At 36.7% G+C, this 26,635-nt stretch overlaps 1 protein-coding gene across 6 annotated transcripts in view; it reads left to right on the forward strand.

The window, feature by feature from the left end:
- Positions 1–26,635, forward strand: part of CHID1 (chitinase domain containing 1) — a 104,510-nt gene that overhangs the window by 71,596 nt on the left and 6,279 nt on the right. The gene's annotated exons all lie outside the window — the stretch shown is intronic.

Here is a 26,635-nt window from a genome sequence, read left to right on the forward strand (position 1 = left end):
GAAAGGCTTTAAATGTGTTGATTTTCCACACATTTTAGAAAGATTCTTCTGACTGCAGCTGTAACTTAATCTAGTGCTGCTCACAGGAACTGTTAAGACGTAAAAACTGTGTTATCACGTGTGTTATCACTGGGTACAAAAATGCAGTAAGAGTCTCCTGTAAAAGGAATATCAGACAGGCAGAGTTTGGGGGAACATGCTGCTCTGTACATGGGAACAATCACAAGCATTGTTCACTGCAGCAGCTGTTGCAATTAGCCAATTAAACATGTTTTATTGATGATCTGCAATAGCTAATAAACTTTTAACAAGCTATAAAACACTCCATGGGTCAATCTTGCTATTAACAGGCTGGATCATAACCAGTACTTGTTAATTCTAATAGCCTTATTGTTGGGATATGGAAGGAGTAAGTGGACTATATGCCAAATGTAAAAGTGGAGCCATCATTCCAAATAAATTCTGATAGTTTAGGGAATATTTATAATTTCCTTCAGCAGATAAAAGAACCATTTTGAAAAGGAGGGTCTGGGGGCATCTTTTTAGCTTTCCATGTCATTAAGTCAGGGATGAGATGTCCAGCCGTCAGACTGCAGCACAATCACAGAAAAGCTGATAAAGAAAACCAGAAAGGTTTGAGGGGATTAGGGATTTTCTATAGTTCTATATAATAAAAAACCATCTCTAGGGGAAACGCTGTTCCAAAATACAGGGCTTAAGTAACTTTAGTAACTACTTGCCTGGTACTGTATTTTTATGTGATTGGCTGAATGTTATTTTTCTCAACCAAAATGGTTATTTAATCTTACATGCTGGCAGCTTGGGGTTTTTTAAGATAAAAACACAGAAGGCAAAAAGGGAGATATTTGAGGATTAAGCAGTTGTAGAAAGTAAAATGTTGGCAGGTAAGATATTCCTAAAAGTTTTAAAATAACATACATAATAAAGTACTCAAGAATATTTAATCAGTATTACTGTTTTAGGATAAATTCATTGAGATTCCTAGGATTTTGAGAAAGTGACTGATATAAGCTGGAACTGTGAATTTATGGGAAGTTCTTACCAAATTTCCAAGCAGCATCAATGTTAATAGTTTGCATTTTTAAATTTCTGATGTCACATTTTCTTGTGGTTAGTCCAGTACTGTTATTTCCATCATACTATTACCAAAATGTCGCTTCAGCTGAAGATTCAGATTGTTCAGCGAAATTGCCATGATCCATGCATGTGCATTCAATTGTGCACTTAAAGACAGAAAATAATATTGCTTAATATAGGTCCTCTTTCTAGCTCCATGCATGAAAGGCACTTACCTCAGTGTAACCTGAAGTCCATACATTAAGATTTCAAATATTAAATTTTTTGCATAAAAACGTAGGCTTCAACTCTTTACAAAAAAGAATTATTTCATGTCCTGGAGTGTTTTTATCTTCCTCTTAGTTACAGCACTGTAATGGAAATTTCCTGCACCTAAAGTAACTGATGAGCTCAGAGTTTTTTGTAAATATTTACTTGAATACTTTGTTACAGTTAGCAAATGTTTGCAGTTGGCAATAAAAATATTTGCAGGTATCACTACCAGAGAAAACATTCCCAGTATAAAGTGTGTGAAAGAAACTGTAGCACAAAAACTCCCCATCTCGTAGTAGATGAGAAATGTTGCAACAAGAATCAGACCTATAACCATCAAGGCTGCCCCAACAAAAACTTCAGTTAACTTCAGTTGTTGCTAGAAAATTACCTTTGGTTTCTTGGCCATGAGTTAATTGAAAGTATAAATAAATAACAAATAATAAAAGCCACTCTACTAAAGTTTTAAGTGAAATCTGTTACTGCAGCAGCTTAAGATTTATCTGCATGATGAACAGAGCCAATACAAAGACTGTAGGTAAAGCAAGAAAATGTTGGCTTCAGCTGACTTCAGCTGGTCTTTCTTGTTCCAAAGCCGCTACAAAGACAATATAAATTCGAAACAGTACAGCGTGTAAAATGACACTTGGTGGTCATTTGGTTTGCATCTGCTGTGCAGTCAAGTACTTAAACTTCTTCATGTGGGCTGTAACCAAATCTTTTGTCAGGAGTGAGAGGGGGAGGTGGGGTGTGGGGGTCTGTGGAGTAACACCAAAATACATCTGTAATATCCTGTTCCTATGGTATAGAATCAGTGCACAGGTAAGTTCTCCAGAAGAGCTCACCCAATTCTTTAAGGTCAGTTGAAGTGTTTACTTTCAACTTGCAGCAGTTCTAATTAATGTAGTGAGGTTTCTTCAGGGATTTAATAGAAAAATTAGGTTGCTGCAGTTGGGTCTTACCTAGAACACTCTTTGCAGGAGCTGCAAACAAAAAGGCTGGGCAAGCAATGAAGGGGTGGCACAAGCACCACTTGGTTCAGTTGCTGCATGTGCAGGTTACTGGGTTTGAAGTTCAGCATCATCCTTGTACTCATACCTTTGCTGGGTCTGGGCTGGTTACTGCGCTGTCACTCTCCTTGCTTCCCTGATAGTTTTCTTGGAGGCAGATCCTTGTTTACTCCCTAGTAATGGATTGTACTTCACAACTGTCTTAAGTTCCTAGATGTGCATGAATCCTGCAAATTCACTGTTGGTACAGACTGTTCCTGAGCTCCTGCTGAACAGTTTTATTTTGCAGTTTGTCTTGTCAGATATTTAGAGGAAAAATGAACAAATAAATACCCACTGGGTTTTGCTAATGGGTTCAAGAAAACAAACACTCTTCCACTTTAGCTAGAAAAGGAAACATACAGAGAGCATAATAATAAATGTCTGTATTTCTTATGGGTTTATTTTCCTCAGTAAATTATTGTTTGAAGATAATGTCAGAGCCTCTAGAAGTTCATTATTCCCCTCCTGCACGTAATTTTTACCCTTCTGCTTAGGAAAAAAATATTTTCTGTTTGCTGTTTTCTCGCCAAAGAGCCATTTGTTTCTCTTTCCCAGGCAGCCTTGTCTGAGGATCAGTCCACTTGTATATTTAGAGTTAAAAGTAAAGTGAGTTTTGTCTTATGCAGCAGGCCCTCATCCAAGGTTGCTCCGAGTAGCTGGTCAGCAAATGGTCGTTTATTGCACCTGGCCTTGGAGAGCAGATGCTGCTCTGACAGAGAACTGCAGGCTGTGTGCACCCTGAGGCCGTAACTGCTGCCACATTTTTATAACCTTAAGCAAAATTCATAACTTAGTGACATTCTCTGAATTGTCAGAGGTAGTTGATGGAAATGCATCTTGAAGAAATGATATTTAAAAGATTTATTGGGGACTACATTGCATGATCTGTACTGCAGAAAAGGTTCTGAAAAGCTCATTGTGATGTTGCTTTTGGATAGAACACGGACGGAATGGCAATGCAAAGGCTTGTTAGTGCAAGTGACAGTGATACAGTATTTGCTAAGACATGGATGTGGAAGAAGCAAAGACTGTGACTTTTACAAAATGTAGTTGGTCAGCGCTAGGCTTCTAGAATCCGTTTTTGCTTAAGTCTGTAAAAATCATGAGGAGACAGACTGCATATATCTAGTTTTTAAGTTGCTGCAAGCAGAAAAGAAATTAGGTGTACTGGATTGCCCAAATTCAGGTCATCATTTAGATTACATTTGTAAATTTCATTTCTCTATTTTGAAAATTTTCATTTTCTATGTTTACATAGTTAACTATTTTGTTACTCCTCTCACTTGCACAAAATGTCAAGTGTCTTCAAAGCACTGGGCTTTTTTTACACCTCTGTAGTGAAATGAAGAAAGGGAATGGCATTGAAGCATTTCAGTTTTACAGTTAGGACACAGTTTGATTTTGATCCTTTTCCTCTTCTATTGAAATTGCACATTTTTCACAAATTATTACTGATGCTACTTCAGGGGACCTGAAGATGTAGAATCTTTAGGTAGGTGGTTGCCTAAAATATTAGAAGGGTGATAAAAATTCTTCTTTTTTAACTAGCAAAGCTTTATGCTGACAAAATCCTAGTGCAGATTCATTTATCTTTTTGTCCTTTTTACTTATTCTGATGGAGTAGCTGATTCAGGTGCTGCCAATAAAATCTTGGTCAGTCCTACAGGTGTGTTTTCATTTTGGAGAATGACAAAGTGGAGTTAAATCATGACATGCTGGTTGACTATTTAAATATGTACTATTTCACAGATTAGCCTGGTCTTCTTGACAGGGAAAACATTTTTATTCTTTGACGGGTTTATGTCTTATCCTGAAAGGTTGCTTTGTTAATTATTACTGTAAGATGAAACTTTGAGGGATTGTGCACTTACAGGAACACCAAGATTATCTTATGTTAAGATAAAAAAACCCAAACCAAATAGCCTAAAACTGCAAACAGGCAAGAAATATGTGTGCTTTGTGATCTCTAAAGTGCTTGTTATTTATGGAGTTTTTGTTCTTTTCATTACAAAAGTAAAAAATTCTCATATTTCACTTTCACTTGCAAGTTTCAAGAATTTTTGTCAATCTGGACGTCTTTCACAGCATCATCTCAAGTGTTATCCCTCACGCTCGTGACTTGCCGTTATGAAATCTCTGAAGCAAATCTCAATGAACTTCCAATCATAATATTCAGCCATGGTACCATTAGTACTACCTCCATTTATGATATTGGGTTGCTTGAATAAAGTTTTAGTATGCCACAGCATGTTAGTATGTTCTTCAAATAATGTTTGGAATTTTGCAAATAATGTGTTTGCTGCTTTTTTATCACAGTGATTGGAAAATAATTTTGATGTTACTGTTTGTTTTTTAATACAGAAGTTAAAATCATTATAAAACATCCCTTTATGTAGTAACTGACATTGCATTGGGAGTGACTTTTTAGAGCCAGCTGGTAAGCAGTCTGTTTTGAAAATTAAAATGCTCTCAATGGGAGAAGTGAAAAAAGTAACTAATTACTAGAAAATATAGCTTATCTCTGTCAACTTGCTGAAATACCGTAACAGTGATTAAAGATAACAGCCATTTTATCAATGTTCTTAAATGCCAAGGTTTAACAGGCTTTAATTCAGAAAAAAGCATGATCACGTGTAATGGCTAGTTAGTATTTCAAAACCCATATATAAATGAGAAATCATGGCTTACTCTCTTATTAAGGCATTTCTCAGCATATTTGCATGGTGTATGTTTCTAAAAAACTAATGTTTTACCAAATTTCAGAATGCGTGGTCCTTTAAGTATGTTGTACAATTAACTCAGCAAATTAGAGCAGTAAGATGCCAGATCTGCTGCAATTAACATTAACGATCTGGTTCTATTGCTAATGCTTTCCTAAGTACCGTAAAATTAACACACTTAGATTTACCTTGGACTTTGATATGTTCCCAGGCAAGGCTTATATACACCAAATCAGCACTTGTTGGAATATAATTCAGTATCTCATCTGCTTTTTTTCTGATTCCTCTTGAGCCACAAAGTTTGCTGGTGATTGACACATTCTGTTAGTGCTTGCTCCCATATGGGGATTAAACCGTGACTGATGGAACTGTCCCAGACTTTTTCATTTACCTCGATTTCTCCCTCATCTACTGCAATCACACCTACTTGCCCTGTGGGAAAACAAAACTGAAGTAGGTGCTAAAACCAAGATGTTTTACATTCACCTAACTGATTACAGTACTTATGGGCAAAGTAATACAAATGATTTCTGGTTTCTTATTTATTTCCTAGTTCAAAGGGATGTGCAGCAGACAGTGGCATTGGCTGGAAATTGGCAAAGGCTGGTTAAATGTGACCCTTAGCTGAATGTTGCTGTATGATTTGTTGAAATGTTCTTGATAGATATCATGAGCTTCCAAACACCAGAACTGGGAACTGCATTCAGAATACTTTATGAAGTTAGTGAAGCAGTTAATCACTTGTAGTTCCTGTTTCTTATTAATTTCTTAATTAAAGAAAGGTCCTTTCTTATTAATTTCTAATATTTTGTTTGACTTCTTGTCAATTTTTGAGTGCTAGACTGGTGCTGACAGAGAACAACCTATATAAACACCAAAGTCATTTTTCTGGGTGTTAGCAACTTATTCAGAACCCGTTTATTTTTCTCATCGTAATTATTTTGTGTTTATTGGCATCTGACTTCAGTTGCCATTTTATTGCGACATAATTTGTTTCTCTGAGCTTCTGCAACTCATTTCGATCAAGTTTGGTTTTTAAGTGGCTCCGAGAATTTTTGTATCATCAGCAAATTTTGCAGCCTTGCTAATTTTTACAGATATTTGTGTATATTGAGTGAACTGCAGAGGTCACAACACAGATACTAGTGAAATGCTGTGCCTTCTTTCTGTTGTGAAAACAACCACTTACCATTGCCAGATAAACAGTCCATATGTCTAGTAATTTGATGAAAAAGCCTTATTCAGTGCAGAACTATGGATTCCTGCTAGTATCTTCTTTCCCTTTTGAGAAGGTTTGAAGTCAGAGAAAGCCAGGCTTCTAAGACATCAGAAATAGAAAATTATGGAAAAAATTCATGTAACAGCTGTTCTCTCTTTAAGGGATGCATCTGTATGCCCAATTTACTTGCAGTCTGCACTGCCCTTGGTAGGAGATACATGCCTACCTCCCTTGGTCACACAGATTAGTCCCCTTACACCAGAGCAGTTGTTGTCTTCCAGTTCTGTCATTTCACTTGCTCACAATTTAATCTACAGCCACGCTCGACTCCCATTTACCTGCTGGCAGAAAGTGGATAACAGAAAATTGTGGGCTGATGCTCCCATGCATTGCAATTCTCTGGAAGTGACCCTGCCTGGGAATGCTCAGGTTGTGCCAAATGCTTGTGCAGTGCCTTCTGATGCACGGGCTGGGCTGGTAAGCTTGGAGAAACGCTGCCTACAGTCATGGTTTTGCCATATTCTTTCAGATGATCCCTCTGAAGGCTGCAGGTCTGCGTGTAACTGGACAGCGTGCAGGTATTTCCCAGTGTTCCACTGCCAGCAAAACCATGTGACACGCAAGTTTTGGGTTTGAAATACCTTCACTCCCCCTTGGGCTTAGTGTTCAGAAGGGCATGAACACCATCAGACAATCTTTGAATTAATGAATATTTTCATGAGTGAATAATGCATAAACCCAGCTCTTACTGCCACCAACAATCCATGTTGTTTTATAATGAAATATGCATTTCTTTTATATTTGAAAAATGTAAAGTACATTCATTTTGTGGGTAGTGCAAAATTTATGATCTTCTTAATTATTCAATACTTTTTAAAGTTTGTAGGTATATTTAAGTGACATAACAGATGACCACTCTGTCCCTTACCAACTCCTGAAAGAAAATGTTATAGATTTGGAACTCTTAAGGTCTGAGCCTTCTCTTTTCCCTGTCAGATTAGATATGATCTCTACAGTCTGGAAAGACAGGTTGCCCAAAGCATTTGAGCACTTGGTTCTTCCTGAAGTCTTCTGTAGCAAAGGATCTTATTAGAAGGAAAACGTGTGAAAATGTTTGAGGCTCTGTGCTTGACCACCTGCAAGGCAGTGCTCAGTGTGTTAGAGGATCAGACCTAGCATGTAGGCTTTGTGTTACTGCGCCATGTGCAAACTGGAGATGGAAGCATTCAATTTGTGTTTCTTGACCTTGTGTATTTACCTTTAGAGTCAGGATTTTTTAAAAAAAAATATTTGTCTTTGTAATTGACATGGAGGAATAGAAATTTAGACTTCAGATACAGCAGTAATAAATCATAATTTATCAGGTCTGGATTGTTATATCCAAATGACAAACAAGAACAGCTGTGTACTGCTTTTGACTTTCTGTTATCTCTCTTGTATGAACACAGCTCTAGGTTTTCTAACTTTGTTTGGTGCAATTTATATGCTTTACAAGTTGCATTTGTTGATAAACAGGACTCTAGGAGAAAAATCTGAGTATCATTTTGAGTAATCAAAAAGTGAGATGAATATTTGGTTTTGATGGGTTTTCAGGTTTTCCCTGTGAGAAATCCTCAAGTACATCTTTCAGACACTGTTTTCTAAACGTTGCTATTTGAAAAATTTGATATTTTGTCTATTGTTTGAAGATGGTGCACACTGGTTTTGAAACAGTCAATTGCAAACCACAGGATACAGTTCTTCCAGATTTCTGAGCTGTCATTGCAGCAGCCTGCAACTGCTCTCTTTTTCCTAACATGAACTACCTTGACCATGTGTACACTTCATCCACTGCCCATTTGAGACTTACCATGATGATTTGCCTGAAATAACTCAGCAAGACATTTTGCTGGATTTACAGGTGTAAGACTACTTTAACTTTGTTACTTACTGCTTTTAACAAGGTTATATTCTTTTCTGATTCCAAGTTGTGAACTATACACTCCTTCAGTTACCTAGGTTCTACTCCTATTCTCTCTCTCTCCTGCGTTAAACTGCTCTCTCTGGGCTTTGATAACTTTTACAGTTGTAGATGTGGTTGTTCACTTACTCCTGTACCTCTGATTTTAGGACATAAAGAAATTAGAAAAACTCTTTTTTTTTTTTTTTTTGCTTTGTTAGTTAAAACACAGTAATATTAATAATTAGTAATTAATATTAGTAATATTCCTTTCAGTCACTGTACTGTCACTGTAGCAAGGAAACTGCCCAGTATTTTGATTTACAGATAGTTCAAATGCAGCAACTAATGCTGTCACAGAATGAGTATTTAACACAGTGTAGCTACTAGACTACAGTATGCCCTCCCAAGAAATTTCTTATTTCTCCTGAAATTACATTTAAATTCAACCATTGTTCTCTCTTACACATCAGTCTCAACAGACCACATACTTCCCTTTACAAGGTCCTCCTCTGCATATGACCTGGTTCAGCAGGGGAGCATTCCACAGATTACTTAATTCTCTTTAACTGGGACAACCAATACCAGAATGTCACTCATCAGCGTTTTATTTGATGTATTTAATTTTCTGTTAGTGAATTGAAGCTGAGTTTCACATTCAGTGCATAATGAATATCTTGGGGGCCGCTTTGAGGTACAGCAAGAAGGCTCTTGCTGCCTGATTCTGTTTTGCGTCATCTGGGGCTCTTGCTGAGGATCTGACTTCGTTCCCTCTACTGTGCAAGTGCACTAAACCAGACCCCTTTACTGTTCAACTCCAGCTGTGAAAGGCTTGATCAGAAACTGGTAGCTTTTTCATGAATGCTAATTTTAGAGATTCTCTAGTTAGCTGATTGTGGCCAAAGGAAAACTGAAAAGCTGTACAACCATCAAGTTACCTTACCATAAAGCATTACCTTAGGCATTAAGCATTGCCCTTTTTTTTGTGGGGCATTTAACCTATTCAAAAGCTGTCTGGACACAATCCTGAGTAATGTGCTGTAGAGCTTGAGCAGGGAGGTTGGACTAGATGACCTCCAGTGGTTCCTTCCAACCTTAGCCATTCTGTGATTTGGTGACTCCTAATGCTTTGGAAAAGAAAACAGAAGGTACCAGAGTGCAAGCAGATATATTTTCTGCTAAATCTTCTGTACTGGCATTCTGTTTCAGAAATTTAACACGTAAACCACTATAAGGTTCTCCCTGAGCCTTCTTTTTCTGTGGGCTCAACACCCCTAGCTCCCGCAGCCACTCCTCATCAGACCTGTGCTCCAGATCCTTTCCCAGCTTCATTGCTTACCTGAGAGTGTCTTCTAGTGGTTGCTAGCTTGTCATTTACATAATGCAAGTAGTTTTAAATTACTTGGCTTGTACAGAGGAACATAGTGAAATCAGGCCTCCACCAAGCAAGGATTGGTGCCAAATCCTTCATGGTCCTTTCTTATGTTAAATAAAATTCCAGAACTTCTTTATGGACAGTACATACAAATTAGACCTGAGTTTCTTTATGTAAGGCTTTAAAATAATGTTGGAAGTAATTAATGTGTGTATGACACTCAGTGGATTTTCAATGTGTCTAGTAAAAGCAGGTACAGCCTTGTTTTATTCCATGTTGATAAATGACTTGCCCGTGACCATGAAAGAGAGGTAGGAGTAGCAAACCAGCAATAGAACGTTGAACTCATAACTGTTCTCTGAGTTAATCCCTAGGTCCTGTTTCCTCATTAGTGAATCACTTAGATTTACTAAACCAATTGGAGCAAAACTTGCTCTCAGCATCTAGTTCAGCCTTGTAAAATCATCATGAACTTCAGCAAGTTTCAGAACACAATCTACATATTAATGTTTCTTATGAGTAGGGTAGTGAAAAATAGATTTTGTTCTATCTCTACAAACATAATCCATGATGTAAATTGAGTAGTTTTTGTTCACATCTGATATGCTGGGTGATGATGTTGTTTTCTATTCCATTTTTAATAAGTGTGGGTATGTGTATTGACATTTTTAGTAGTGATATTTTAGTAACCAAGCTTATTGGTATTTTAATTATTTTTCAATCCTAATGTTTCTATGTTTGTCCTTAAGTCTTATGTACAGTTCATCTTTTCTAAATTCTGAAGATTGTTGTAATTTTCAGTTCCCTCCATGAGTTTCTTCTCTCCTTGATTGTGAGCTAGTAACCCTTCCTAGATGTCTACAAATGACTTTGGTTTTGTACTATACTTCTATCTGTGTTTATTTTTAAGAGTACACATTTTTTTCAATATTTACTATGTGCAAAATTCAAGTAATTTCAGTCACAGTAAGTGTTTCCTAATACATGCTTTGGTTACTAGTAATTTCAATTCTCAAGTTCTTCCAGGGATTTTCCAAGACATACTTAGTGATTTGTGAATTTAAGTATAAAAATACTATAATTTTAAACATATATTTAATGTTGCATACATTCTTAGAACTTTTTAGAAAATTTTATTTAAAACTAGATAAACACTTTGAGAAAAATCTTTAAGAAATTTAGCAAAATTCTTATGAGGGGATTCTAAAATTTTACAGAATACTTTAGAGTGTAACTGGAGTGGTGAGACTCAAACTTGGTGTTGTTTAAAAACAGGCAGAAGGAACAGGACTAATAAAGGAGTGTGCCATTGCAATGACATCTCTACTCTGCTTTATTTCACTTTGTTGTTTTCCAGAAGACTCAGAACAAGCACCACCAAACAGTGACTCATATAAATACACATTTGATTTGCAGAAGTAAACAGTTCTAGATTCAGAAAAAATTTTCCTAGAAATCAGATTTCACAAAACTACTGTGTGAAATTAATCTTTGATCCTTTCTGTGAAGCTTTTTCTCTGAATTAGAAAGTGTCTTTCTGAAATAAACAAAGCAATCAAATGTGCTCAGGTTCTAATTAATTCTTTTTCCTGTGAAAAAAGTGAAATAAGTATTTATGTCAGTGTGTTTTCTATGCATAATTTCTGAACTTTATAGAGTCTGAAAGTGTTATCATAGAATGGTTTGGATTGGAAGGGACCTTAAAGATCATCTCGTTCCCCTCTGTGCCATGGACAGAGACACTTTTTACTAGACCAGGTTGCTCAGAGCCCCGTCCAGCCTGGCCTTGAACACTTCCAGGGATGGGGCATCCACAAGTTCTCTGGGCAACCTGTTCCAGTGCCTCACCGCCCTCCCAGTAAGGATTTTCCTGCTAGTACCTTATCTAAACCTATTCTTTCAATTTAAAGCCGTTACGTGTCACTACGTACTTGCGAAAAGTCCCTCTCCAGCTTTCTTGTAGGGCCCCTTTCAGTACTGGAAATTGCTCTAATGTTTTCCTGGAACTTTCTCTTCTCCATGCTGAATAACTCCAACTCTCATCCTGTCCTCATTGGAGAGGTGTTCCAGCCCTCTGACCATCTTCACGGTCTCCTCTGGACTCATTCCAGCAGATCCATGTCCTTCTTATGTTAAGGGTCCCCGATGTACTGAAATGAGCTTATGAGCTACTGACAGTGGTCCTGTTGTTTATGAATTAATATAGAACTTACTAGAGTGCCAAATGCAAGTATTTCAGATGTAATACTGTATCACCATCATGGTGTGTTTCATGTTTCCAAAGGTGAACACTTTTCTCACTTGTAATACAGATTAATCTGACTTTGCAGCCTTGTTTTTGAGATATCCTGAATTCTGGTGCCATTTAGCAACAGAATCAAGGTCTGACACATGCATATTTATGATACTTATCTTCAGGGATACAAGTTATTATTCAGATAATAATTCCTTATCATAATTATAACTTAGTTAGACTTGACACTTGAAACAGAGTGTGGCTGTTCAAACTGGACTTGAAAAATGCAACAAGGGGAAGAAAGACAAATGTACACTGCATATAGATGGGAAAAAATCCTACCAACCAAAAAAACCACCACTGATTATTCTTATACTGAGAAACATTGAAGAATAGTGTGGTGTGTTTTCATTTGGTTCTGGACCATACTTTTTTAGTCAGTCTTCCACATTATCTCCCATTTCTCTTACTTTAATTCACATTGCAGACTGGTCTTGAAATACACAAACTTAATTTCTTTTGGACAAGAGGTCCAAGACTCTGCTATGGAAACCCAGGGTCTAGCACGTAAGGAAACTGTGGGGTATGCCCAGCCACCCTCATGTGAGGTATTTTATAGTATTTTCTCCATTAGTGAAAACTTCTATTTTGTGAGATGAGAAAATGGCTTCTTGAGGACTGTTTAACCAGGTTATCTTGCATGACAAATCAAGACAGCAAGGTTCATAAGCCTTCAGAATGCTTTGAAATACATAAATTACAGAAATTATTAGTATGTTTTGCATACAGTGGTTGCACAGTTATATTAAAGTACACTTTCAGTGCAGTTGAAGTTAAGCAGGCCATTAGTCAAGTTTAAGAGGTGCTGAAGTTATTCTGTGTTTCCTTGCATTAATGAAAATCACCATCTTTGCTATTTTTAGAAAAAGATACAAAGCTCCAGTTTCAATTTTTCAATGCTGACCCATGCAGAAAGATTATTTCTGTACATAAGGGCTACATTCTTCACTATATGTGGGGGTGGAGTGTGAGATCCCAGTAACAGCATCCTACAGTCTAACAGAACTCACCTCCCAGATGTGACTTTCATCCTTTAGTAATGAATGTATTGTTTTCCTAGTGGCTATGAAAATCAAACTAAACAGCTGATCCCATAGTCTTCTCCCCCTTTCAAAATACTTTAACAGGCAGGTCAAACAGTAGTTAAATTAGTTGTGTTATAGCTTGTTAAATTAGTTGTGGAAATCCTGAGCCAGTAGACTTCAGTACTGCGTGGAAAAACTGAAGGTGTTTGTATTACACATAGATGTCTTACCCTCCTGTAGAATGGCAGTAACACTGGAGGTAAAATGTAATGTCCCTTATGTACACTTCTAGCAAAATCTGTTTTGTGTTTATAAGTTGGTTTTAGCCCTACAATATTTGTCTTTTTAAAAACCTTCTTTGATCCCTTTCTTTGAGTTTCCTTTCTCTAAATATGATATGTGAGTATGAATCCTGTAATTAATTCTCATGCATTTATTCTATCAGCTGGTCTTCCATATTAATGCTGGGGTGGTAAAGATGATGAAATTACCCTAATTTTTACCCCCAAAAATTCATACAGTATGACTCAATAAGAGCTTTCGTATGAAAATATTGAAGGATGCTATATTGAAATATTTCATAGACTTTCACAGATGAATCTTTAAAACTCCATACAAATTTTTAAAATTAAATAAGAAATTTATGTAGAGATTTAAAATCTTTTGAAAAGGAAGTAAAACATTGAACAATTTTTTCTTATAGAGTAAGAATTTTATGCTTAAAAGTATTTTATTAATTTTATTTGTAAATTCCCTGTGATGCATTGAAAATCAAATTCAACAGCAAAAATTGCTGTTTGCAAAATGAAAGTTAACTAATTTTGACAACTAAATAAACATTTTGAGTTTATTTCTGTGGTTTTGTGCTTCTTTAAATGTTACTAAAATACCTTAATGTTTAAGTAGTTTCTTAATTTATGATTTAAGTAGGTACTCTGTTGGAAATACTTGTGGATCCAAATGCAAGTACTTGTGTACTAATGTGTGCAAACATTGGCTATCGGAGGGGATGAGTTCAGGTTTTGCCTGTTTGTTCAGTGAAGGAGAGATACCATTGATTTGATGCTGACAAAATGGTAGGGGTGTGTGTGACTTTCTAAAGAACTTGTGAGGCTTGGTTTGATTCACAAGTTGGTTTAACTTGCTAAAGATGTTATCAAGAAAGAAATTTTGGTGGTGAAAGTGAATATCAGACATCATCAAGAATTTTTTCTTACTGTTCTATTTGAGGTTGTAATTAGTGACAGATAATAAAGGTATAAAATCCTAATTATTTCCATCAGTTTTGATTATTAGAGCTGAACCTTTTCAAGAAGTTATTTAGACTTTGGGTAAAAACATAAATACCCTTTGTCAGCTTTAAATTTAATTTAGAGGATCCAGTAATTCAAATGAAAAAGTAAGAAAACTTGCAGATGTTACCTGTATTTTATTATAAACAGCATACATTGGCTGGAATGAAACAGTGCCTCTGGTTCTGTGAAGCCCATGTGTTGTCTTCCTGCACTCAAAATTACAGAACAAATTCTTTACAGAATGATGTTTTTGTATCCGTAAAAATTGAACACCTTCCTCAATTCCTTTCGAATTACTCATCCTTTCATTGTGTTAAAAATAAGACTTGAATCTGAGTGATTGACAAAGTTCAAAGGGTCAACTGTATAATTGACATTAGCTGTAAGATTGAGAAAAGTGCTCCTGAAGTTACCCAGTGTTGTCATGTAATATACTTATTCCAACTTGATAACTTCTTAGCCTCCCTTTCCATCTGTGACCTTTTGGGGAACACAATGAAGACTATCTGGAATCACATAAAGAAATTTAAGTTTTTATAACTTTTGGATATCTGACTTGAATTTTTTTCTAATTAAATTTTTTTTGGATAATGATGTTGCAATATTTCTGAAGAAATAATTATACATCATGGCATCTTTAGTTGCCCATGTAGGGATAAGTCACTGTTTTATCATAAAAAAATCCCCATCATTATTGATGGGATTGGTGTTGCTTCTGTCTAGTTTAATTTATAACATTATCCCAGACTTCTGTCCTCAGAAGACCTTGTTTCCACACAGGTTTTTTATTTTAATCCATGGCCTTCCCACCTCTGTCATAATTGCTTAATATTTATCCAGTATCCCCAAGTGTGAAATGCTGTGAAAATGTGATGGTTTTGTGAATTCTTTCAGCACTCTTCTATTCAATATGTTCCTATGTTTTTGTAGGTACAAATTACAACAAAGATGATACGTTTGAAAGTGAAGGTGCGGAACAAATCTGTTCTGCCATAGGAGAAGAATATGTAGTACCTGCCAGTCAACTTCATTAAATTATGTTGTTATAGCAACTGGTTAGCCTCTTCCATACTTAAAATATCTTGTGTCAAATAATTAGTACTGCCTAATTGTATTTTATTGCAAAAAAGGCAAGTAATTAAAGAGATTCTTGCAATGGCTGTAGGGCCAGAAAGGGTCAGAAACTACTTGTAATTGGAATATGTTTTGTGCATATAAATTAATAGGTCTAGTAATCTGTCTCTTCATTCCCCAGGATCCAAAAAATGTACCCAGAATATTTGAATTGCTGTTCCTTGCTTGGAAATACTAATGGATAAAAATTACTTCTTGTCCTCAATCTTTTTTTTCCCTTTGTTCTTGTCTGCTTAGGAGATCTGTAACATGTGTCCACATAGACAAATGGCCCAATAAAGTCCATTTTGGACTTTTCAGGGCATTTCTCTGTATTCTGGCTGTCAATCCTGTGTTGCAGCAGGTTCTTTTCCTCCAAGTTTGGTCTTCTGCATGAAAACACCCTGAGCATTTGATCAAAGACAGCAGCCATCATAATCCACAAATACAGAGCTTTGTGGGAGAGAAAAGATTTCTAGCAACATAATATTTGAGTTTTCAAGTCAGCAAGTGCCCAAATCAGTCATCCAAACTAGTTTAAACAAGCTCAGTTATGGAGTTAGAGCCTATTGTTAAGACAAGAACCTGCACTTTTTTCATGGTGTGAGGAGGTAATTTTTATTTCTGTTCAGGACTTCTCGATTTGATCACCAAGCTGAGTACAGAATGGATGCTGAGTACAGAATCCATTATCTGGCAGTAAAGGTTCTTTACCTAAAGAGAAAACTGTGCCGTCCTGAGGGGGTGGGGGATTGAAATTAAAGAGCTTCTGAAGCGGTGCAGTAGTTGTGTTGTAGACTACGAAGTGTGTAAAGCAGTACTGACATTTACTTGGGTATCTTCAATGCAGAGCAAGAGAGGAACAGATTACAGCCCTCCACTTCATGTAAAAGTAAGTACAACTAAAATATTACCCAGCAAAAGCCTTACCAATCCCAAATGTAGGTCAGTAAGTCTTCCAGTGACTGCAGTTGGAACTGTTCCATCTAATCCAAGTAATATTCCCCATGTTCTCCATGCTCTTGCATTGCAGGGCTTTGCAGTTCTACAGCTGACAGTCCCATCTGTTTCTCTTCATCTCTGAGCTTTGCTCTCATCCTATTTTTATGTGTCTTCCCCTAACAAGGTCATTCATACCTCTTTGTGCATACCACTGTAGCAGGAGCTCGTGTTAATTAGGTATGTGGGGCACAGGGAGTTATTCCCAGGTGGCACCTCTGCCATATGGTTTTGAAATAGCTCTTTGCAATGAAAAGGAGAGCTTTACTTCTCCCCTCAGGCCTGCCTTAAGGTAGAAAAGTTGACTTGTTTGTGGGTATGAACCCTTCAGTATCTTGCCAGACATAATCCAACAGAAACAATTTTATGTTCACTGATGAAATCAGAAGAAAAAAGGAAACTGAAAACTTCTTTCCCCAACAGTTGTTTCTAAATTGTGCTTTAAAAAAAAAAAAAAGAAAAAAGATGTTTCTTCATTCCACATTGTATCCATCTCTCATCCACTATGCTTTTAGTAATTGATGCTTTGCAGTATTTTTTACTCTTTAATCTTGCATTGGACTTTCTGGGTTTGCCTTTCTTACATGCATATCATAATGTTCATATTTGACTTGTTTAGCTTTACAGTTAGTAAGTGTTTAAAGGACATTCTTCTTTTATTGATTACACAGCTGTACTGGTGATTGCTCCATGTGCTGGATGACTTGTGTAGGTAGTGCAAAGTAATAGTGTTTTGAAAGTGTTATTGCAGTTCAATATGTTTGCATATGGAACAATTTTGGATACAGAAATGCCTGACTGTTTTCCTAGCAGTGTACTAGGATAAATTGTCAACATTTACTGTCTGAATTTTCTCAAATAATTGCAAAAAGTAAACTTCTATCATTCAAACACAGCAAAAGAATTTATTTTCTAACTTCCCCAGATGTGCACAGATCCCATATGTGCTGAGTATAATGCCCTTTTCACTCTTCCTTTAAACCAACAACTTCTTCAGCCAACCAAATATCATTTGAGAGGATTAATGCTGTAAATGCTGTTTAATTAAAGATTTAAAAAAATGATATACATACCTGTTAGAGGTAAATAGTATTGCATTTTGAAATTTCCAGTTAATTTAAAGGGGGAAAAAATGTGGTGGCCATCATTTTGTCCCTTGATTTGCAATCCAAGTGTTACTGTTTTGATATAAGTAATAGTTCTTTTGGAAATCATTTTAAATAAGTACATGCATATTTCTTTTTGCTTTAAAATTTAGTCTTGACCTTAGCAAACTTTATCAGAAGGCAGGTAAGTGTGTTCAGCAGAAACTAAACAGATAAGAATTTACAAATATTTTTTTGAGTTACAGCAAAGATATGGAAGATGTTCTGCTATTTTTTCATGATGAAAAGTACCGGGCTTTTCTTTAAAACTGAACACTGTCACATGAATATGCATTTGTTTAACTAAATATCAAGATATTAAAAATTCATGTTCTCAAATATTTACTTAACTCCCCTGGTGAAGATAGTTGCTCAAAGGGGCATAAACCCCCACTCTCATTGGTTAAAAAGATAGTTTATGGCTTCATAGCCTGTCTTCAAGTCATGCCAAAACCTGAGAAATTATATGATATCTAGATTATTTTAAGGCATGTTAAAAATGTATTAACCCTCTGAGATTTGCATTTTTTATGAGAGATTAATATTCATTTGCATGAATTTGTCATCCTTCTGTCTTTCCAAAAACAAAGTCTGAAAGTCTATTAGTTCTGTTGGTGTACACGGTCAGTTGAGAGGAGAAAGATCCACCTGCCAAGTATGAAAAATTAACTCAAAAGTCAGCAGCAGTGTTCTTTGTTCTTCACTTAACTTGGTCCCAATAGATGGAAAAGAGTATATAGTTCATATCTTCATAGGACACAGGAGGTTTGGAGAATTTACTGCTCTGCCATAGATTTTCCTTTAGCATAGTTAACTTCTCTAGTTACAATCCTCCCTGCCAAGGATGTAATTTATGATTTCTTTCATATGAAACTATCTGCTGTATTGTTCTTGATAACTTAAATTTATTACTGTGCTGCTATAACTACTGCATGCCAAAAAACTATCCCTGAGCTGTGTTTCTTTTATTTTATAGAAAGTGTTTGGTGTTCAGGTCCTCCTTTTGCCAATACCTTTGATGGTGTTTCTCTAAGCAGCCAAACCACTCATTCATGACAGTAGTGGAAATTGTAGGCCTGATGTGATTGTCAGCTAAGGAACCTGAACATTCTTCTGAGGCTACTTGGAAGTACAGATACTTTTCTGTGTCTCATTTTCAGCATCTTGTGAAGCAAATGGAATCCAAATATTGGTCAGCTTTCTCAGGCTACAGTCTCCTACTGTAGTAAGTTTTTTTTATCATCTGAAGTTCTGGTTCCTTGCAGATGGCTCCGCTTCTTTCTGGTGGCCTAAATGATTTCTCCTATTTTTGGAGAGACAACAGAGACAGCATTTCTTTCCTAAGGCAGTTGCCCACCTGGGTCAGTTTTACATCCCCAGAGTCCTGCAGCCTGAAAATTTTGTGTTCTGCCTGAGTCAAGTCACTTGGGAGCAGATCTTCCCCTTCAGTCAGTGTCCTCGTCCCATCCTCGGTGCCTTCTGCTGCTTGCACCCAGTGTATGTTCCCTTTTTTTCTCCTTTGCTACCAAGTGTATCCTTTCCCCTGCATGGGGCTCAACCAGGGCTTCGTAGCAACCCTCTGGAAACAGGGCATGAGCACCTGCCTGGCACAGGCCCCAGGTGAGACAGGCCTGAGGTGGAGGCTTGGAAGAACTGAACTGCTCCTTTTCCGACACAGGGTGAGGAAAAGATGCTCCTGCTGGCTTTTGTGTTTCTTAAATCTGCTGGATGATATTACTATTGACCTTGTGTTGTATTGGAATGATTAAATTCAGGAATGGTTGAAGGGAGATACAAGAAGCAACTGGAAAAGCTAGGAATGATATTCAATGGCATTAAGATCATCTGACCTTGTAGACAAGGATGGAAAAGAAATGTGATTTTTTAATAGGTACCTTTCTAAATGAAGTAGGTATGGAAGAATTGAGAATATCGAAGTAGGTGAGTTTGCACACAAAATTCATTTTCATACTGGAGTGCATCAGACTTCATCTCTTACACACTGAATTAAGATTATGTGAATCTGACCAGGCTCCAAATCCAGTATAACAGTTTTCATAGCTAATCTTTGTAGCACTGTGTGAATAGAGCTGATTTGTATACTTTGAGCAAGAGGAAAGTCTGTAAAGTTTTTATGATGTGAGTAAAAGAAACCCCAACAAACCCAATCTGACACATAACAGAAGTAGCATAGTTTTAGATTTTGTTATTTACAGCTGAAGCTGAGCAGCAGATATATTAGTGGATCTGAACTTTGTTCAGCCTCACATCCAAAGATAAATAGCCTCATTTTTTCAGATGTAGTGCTTATTATGTCAGTTCTTAGAAGAATGGAGCATGGTATTGTACTTGGATTAATGAATTTGAAAATCCTTCAACCTCAATTGAGTGTTACTTAAACATTTCAGGAAATGGACCCTTAAACTAGCAGTTTTATCTTAAGAGATTTTATTTTTAGCGTGAACCTGCTGGTTCTTTAAACAAGCCTGTAGGGATAAACAAACATTAGTTTTCATCATGTTGAGAAGTATTTTTAAGCAGAGACACTCTGTCTTGTCTCAGATTCTGTACTAAGCCAGATTATTGGCTGAGCTGGAGCAGAATGTAAGCTTTTATGTATGGTCTAGGAAGCACTAACACTTTTACTGTTTCTTGATGATACATTGCCTTATAGGAATTTATTAGGACCTGTGTTTCTTCCATGAAGGATGGGCATTAAGCTGCAGTAATGTCAGTGTAGTGGTTCAACCCTGACTGAGGAAAGAATCACATACTGGCTTCTCAACAATACATATTTTCAGTTCTCCCTTAGAAACAGTCATTCTGCTGAACAGCAATGTGTTACTGAAGGTACACAAACAGATATACAAGCCTTCTGCCTCAATCTAGTTATGTCTTCATTGCATAGTTTTTGACTTTGAAATTAAGGTCTTGTTTTCTTTGAGGAGATTTTCATATGCGCATATGTTCGTATCTGTCAGTTTGAGTAAAAATCTTCAATATATAAATAAATGTTCACAGCTTTCTGCCTTGTGTGTGATTAGTTCTATTCATAGATCAATATCTAACTGTAACTTCGGGAGGGTTTTTTTAGTAAAGAACCACCATTTTGGTTATATTGCGAAATACAGCATGCACTGTATTGCTTTCAGCTGTACTTGACATTCCCTTGGATAATTTGCCAGTGTACCACTGTGTAAACTCTCAGGTGGGTCTCTCTATAAAACCTCTGTGAAGCTGAATTGTAATAAGGGGCACTATTAACATGTAAATCTCTATACAAAGAAATAGGTAATGTTTACATTTTCTTCTGTAGCCACAGTAAAGCACCAGAAGGTTTTGATGCTCATTGTTTCTTGAGACAAGAATGCTTCTGAAAAGCTTGACATTGTCTACTGTGTCTCCTGAGATCTGTAAATTAGGAATAATTTTCTGCCTCTCTGCAGTTGTGTCCAGCAAAGTATTACTGTTCCCAAATTACTTTAGGAATGCTGAACAAGGTGCTCTTTTGAAGAGCCCAGAGTAATGGTAGAAATGTCACTGAGGTTCTGCTTATTTTCACTGGGCTGGTGCATCATGGCAGAAGGTACAAGGTCAGTGAGTTTGCGTGAGGTTGGCGTGGAAGTGCTGGAAAGTGCAATCTGTCAAGTCAGTGATGAAGTGTTGTGAAGAAAGCGGTGAGAATGATTTTATAAAACTTACTGAAAGCAATAAACCAGACAAACGACTCTGTTGGAAACCTCTTACTATTAAAATACTAAAAATATTCTTACTGCCTTTTAAAACTGACAGAGCAAGGTGCAGGCAGCAACAGAGAGATTACTAGAGAAAGATGATGCTTGCTTATAGATTTTTCATTTCTAGGCTGCTACTTGGATATTTTAACAGCTAACAGATTGATTTCTCTCTTCAAACTCTGTGTTTTTAAGTTCTTTTGCATTAAATAATCTAAAGATTTTAACAGAATTATTTTTGAATAACATACCCTGTAGACAGGCTATAGTGTGCTCTCCACTCCTCTCAGATGCATAAATCTTCAGAGTAAAAATTATTTCAATGTTAGTGCATTCTTTTGATTCGCTAGAAAATACATAGTAGCTGTCTTTTTCCTGGATAGCCTATTTGCTTTTGAAAGAACTTGTGGGATTTGTTTTAATAAAATCTGAATTCTTTAATGTGCAAGCATGGGATACAGTGGTATGTAACATTACCACCTTTTAGAGTTGGAAGCTTCTAAATTGTAGATGTGGTATTATTGAGTATTGGATGGAGAGATGACTAAAAAGGTGCTTAAGTGATCCTGATGGAACCAGTGTGGTGAAAGCTTAATTGTTTAGTCTATTGCTGTCCTTTTTTATTGCACTGTGTAATGCTGTATATATATACATACACACACATATATATAACATTATGCTGTTATTGACTCTGCTAGGTTTTTCATAAATTTATGCATGCTTTCAAAACTATTTTAAAGGATAATATCTAAAGATTGTTAAATTGCAGGGCATCTCTACCTTTTGCAAGCTGCAATTTTAGGGACTGAGTGAATGAAAACTCAAAATTTATATAAAATCTTTTTTCTTTTTCAAATTTTCTTCCTTTTGTGTTTTTTATCTATTACCTTTGAAGGTACGTTTTATCAAAACTGTTAGTTTCATGATTGAATCATTCAGCAGCTTGTAGGATATTCAGAATTTTTGCATTTGTTCTTTAGAAATGATCTTCTAAGAAGCAGAGAAGGCCAAAAACTTCCCACTTTTAAAACCTTTTTATAAAAATGTCTCCAGATTGTATTGTTTCTTGACATTTTGTCTCGCCTAAAAGGAAGTCATTTATGAAAAACCTAAAATGGAAAGTGTCGAGGTAGCTAAAATTAAACACTAAATAAAAGGGAGTTGAACTTGCAGGTTATATATCCAACCTTTCTGAAAAATCTTGTTTTGAAGATGGGTATCTGCCCTTTCACAGAGTGTCCTGATGTACACAGAGCAGTGGGGAAACTGACTGGTACTTTTTTGGAAGATATGTACTGAGATAGGGAATGTTCTTAGGAGTACTCCTGTGAAAACTGTTTTGGAACTATTTCTGTAAAATTGTTTTGCATCAGAAATTTGAACTCTTGAGCTTTAGAATACAGCCTTTTATGTGACTTCTCTTACTTTTATTAAGAGATACAGCTCCCTATAAAGGGGGAAGATGGCCCCTCTCCAGTTGAGACTAAAACATTTTTGCTGTGCATAGGCACTGTTGATAGTTAGGTATCAAGATACAATTCCTGGTAGGTTCACATTTTAATGACTAAGCCTATTGTAATGGAACAAAACTGAAAAGAAAACGTGTGGTATAGATTTTCAAGCTGAGTAGTATTTTTATTCTTTGAGTGAATCACTCAAAGTTGTTATAGCAGAAGATAAACTCAATTTTCTGTAGCAGGAGAAAATGATCCTTCGTTCTGAATAGAGACCTGTTGCTTCTAATCAGAGTTTTGTTCATGTGAGAACTAGGAAGAAAATATAAAGTGTTAGAAAAGAGTATTAAAATGCAATGTATGCTCAGTAGTGGTTTTCTTTCCACTAAAGTTTTTTGGTTGAAGAATGATTCAGGACTAGTAAAGCAAAACACCTGAAGATTAAAAAGTTTAACTTCATAAATAAATCCTAGCCTAAGAATTATATATGAAGCTATCTCTTTTCCTAGAATGTAAATTTTTGTTGCAAAAGATATACTAGAGACTGGTTTCTTTATATTCTCAGTGAAAAAAGCATTATCCATGAAGATAAATACCTTCTTCAGGGGGACTAAATATTGTGGGTTTTAACTTAACGTATTCCAGGGCCATGCCATTTTTCATGTTTTGGAAGAAAAGCATCTTAGTAAAGGAACACCAGGCATAAATCCTGAGAACCTTTCATCTGGATCCTTTATTTATTCGTTGAATGTGCAGTAAAGTGCAATAGTGTGTAGGTGTAGCCACATTAGGGTTGTTCATAGATACACATCTTTGGCAGGACTGACTTTACAGCAACTCCCTAATATGTATGTTTTGACTTCTCATTTACTTTGCAGAAGGGAGTGGTTGTTTTAGCCCAGAGTGTTTGTAACCAGGAGTATCTGTCACACAAATAACAGTTATTTTCTGAATACCAGGATGTGCCCATTGTGACAAAGGCGTGGCAATTTAAGCAAGCCAGAATGGCACTTGTCTGTGTCAGAACATGTATTTGCAAGGTGGACATGCAGGTGATATCTGCCTTTTTTTACTATTCCTGATGATCCATGCAGATCTATCATTTATATATGTTGCATTGGTGCTTCAGTAGAGGCTGGCATCAATAATCCAGATACTTCATCTGTGCTGACCCTTTTTCAGGCTAGGACCACGGAAACAGCATGACTTGCTCTGCAAATGGTCACAAACATCCCAGGAAATATGTAGTCCAAGGTAATGAAGCTGAGTTTTCAGTGTTTTTCATTCTCTTAACTGCTGAGGCAGCTTGGTAAAAGAAGAAAGGTAGTAAGTTAGGAGCTGATGGATGAGGAGGCAAATAAATTAGTCCGGATAGCAGTATAAAAGCAGAAGTGAACTGGGACAGAGGCAGTAGAAAGAGGGATAAATTAGAAAGAGAGGAGGAAAAAGTAGCAATAAATATGATTTCAAAGGAGTAGAGTGAGGCAAGGGGTGGAAAAAAGGAAAGTTAGCTGTGGTGAGCTTCTTGCCCCTTTCTCTTCCTCTTTAAGAACCCAAAAATTTATCTAGAGCTCTGCTGCCCCAGACATATGAACATCTTATTCAGTGTGGTGGCAAATTTTGCTTTTCCATTCTATTTATTTATTTAAACCAATACATGTCAAATATTTGTTGAGTCAAGTACTGCCTCAGCTAGGAGATATGTTAGAAGTGCCTGGTAAGCACTAGTTTGAGTCAAGCAAGTGTGTTGTGATAGAGGTGCTGCAGTTTTAGACAGGAACCTTTCTGCTTATGTTGCACAGGGTAGGATACTACAGAGATAACAGGATAATATGGCATATCTCAGAGTTCTTGACTGCAAAGATCCCAAATGCTTTACTGAAAGGAAAGGAATCAAGGAAAGGGAAAATGACTACAAGAAGGGAATGGGTTATTCCCAAGTTAGAGCAATAGAAAGCCCATGGGAAACAGTTGTGGTTTGCTGCTGCACCTCTTCCCAACTCTTCACAGCAGCTTTGTGTCTGGTTGAGAAATATAAAGCTTGACTTTCAGAAGCATTGTGTGTGCAGTTGCAACTGAAGTAAATGAGAGCTTATTGTTTTGAACATTGTGCTTGGACTTTCTGTTGGCCTTAATAGAGAAATGTAAAAACCAAGTTCATGTGTTTCAAGTAGGCCCCCTAATATTAATGGATAGCAGTGACAATCCAGGGGCTAATACTTCTTTTTTCCCCAACTCAAGCTTGGAGCTAATCTCATCACCATAGATGTGATTTCAAGACAAACTTGTTCATTTTTGCTCTTATGTACTGTGGGGATAAATGCCTAGAGACAGTAGAAAGGGAAATAAATTCTCGGTGCCTGGTCAGGATGGGTACTCATTGATGTGGTGTATACCTGAACAGTTTTAAAATAATAATATACCTTTTATAGAACAAGATATAATAACTGGTTCCACCTGCATTTCTAATTTTAAAGCTTCTTCATAAGTATTTTGAACGATCTTTAATTGTGTTGGGAATTTTAGCAGGCACAATTAGGATTTCCCATCTAAAGTCATACATTCAGGAACAAAGCTGTGTGCCAGGATGTCTTGGCCAATAATTCTTGTTTTCTGGTCTGGAACATCTTAGTACCATATTCTATATAAGTGTAGTCTCCTGTCATTACTGAAGTTGTCATTCTGGAATGCGACAATTTGTTAAAATCTGTCCTTAAATTTTAAATATACAAAACTAGGTCTCTTTGCATATGTTTCCAGTGGGGCAACATAAAATTTTGTATGTCTTAAAAAGGGATGGGCAGGTTCCAAGGTCTTACTTCCACTCTTTGAAAAGGTTCATTATTCCAGGGCATGTGTGTGTGAGGGAGAGTGCAATAGCTCTTCATGTTTCCATGTGCTCACATGTTCCTGTGTGTTTGCTTATGGAGATAAATCCATGCCTGGCATGGGTTCATTTGACATAAATACAAAAGAAAATCTTTTCTAAACTCGCTAGCAGTAGGAAACAATTCACCAATATATGAATAAGCAAGCCACAGCAAAAGAGAGAAGATGGTCCTGGCAATGCTGGATGTTTTAGTTGCATTTAGAATAATACCAAATGAGAGAACACATCTTTTCCAAACTGAGAAATGCAAACTTTTTCTCTGTTTCTTGATGTATAATAGTGAGGTGGAATTTCAGCACTGATGCAGTCAGGATAGTGGCTGATTGAAATTTCTTAATAAAAAATAAGATGATTTGAAGGAAATTTCTCCATCCAAATCCTGTCATGAGCAGAGAAATTATTGCAAGAAAGAGACCAATTGTGGGAGAGATGGCTTTGATAGACTCTTTAAAAAGAGATGGCCAAAGATGCAGGTTAAAAGATGCAGAAGAGACAGGGGAGTGAGACTTCTCTTTTCTGTGTGACACCCATGTGGCCTCTATCACTGGCAGTAGCTTGCCATCTTCTGGTCCTCTGACATGTGGCAGCCTGCAGCTTTGTTTCTGTTTTGCCATCAGAAATGCAGACACTGTCTCTGCACCAAGATGATACTATGAGATAGCCAAGAACATAAATTTACAGCATACCAGCTCTTCCACTCCAGTTCCCCTTGCAGTGTTTTGGGTACAAGTAGTAATCTGTCCTCACTGTGTCAGGTGAAATAGGTCATTCCATGTTCAAAATGTCCGTGTGAGAAAATAATGCCAAGAAGCTGGTGATGGAGAAAATTCATATGCAGAATGAATTAGCAGTGACTTTTTCTTGACAATTTCAGTTTTAGAAGATTAGCTAAGCCCCTTTTATAGAAGAACTTTCCTGATGCCATAAGCCATGTAGTGGAGGACACCGCTATGTACAGCCTAGTGATGTCAGTTCCTGTGCTTTGGCATATGGGTTTCAGACTGTAGAAATAATAAAATAGTGCCTTCA

Source organism: Corvus kubaryi, unplaced genomic scaffold, assembly GCF_017639235.1.
Source record: "Corvus kubaryi isolate FWS band 111438036 unplaced genomic scaffold, C.kubaryi_AGA036_p1.0 37392, whole genome shotgun sequence".
In the NCBI taxonomy this organism is placed as follows: Eukaryota; Metazoa; Chordata; class Aves; order Passeriformes; family Corvidae; genus Corvus; species Corvus kubaryi.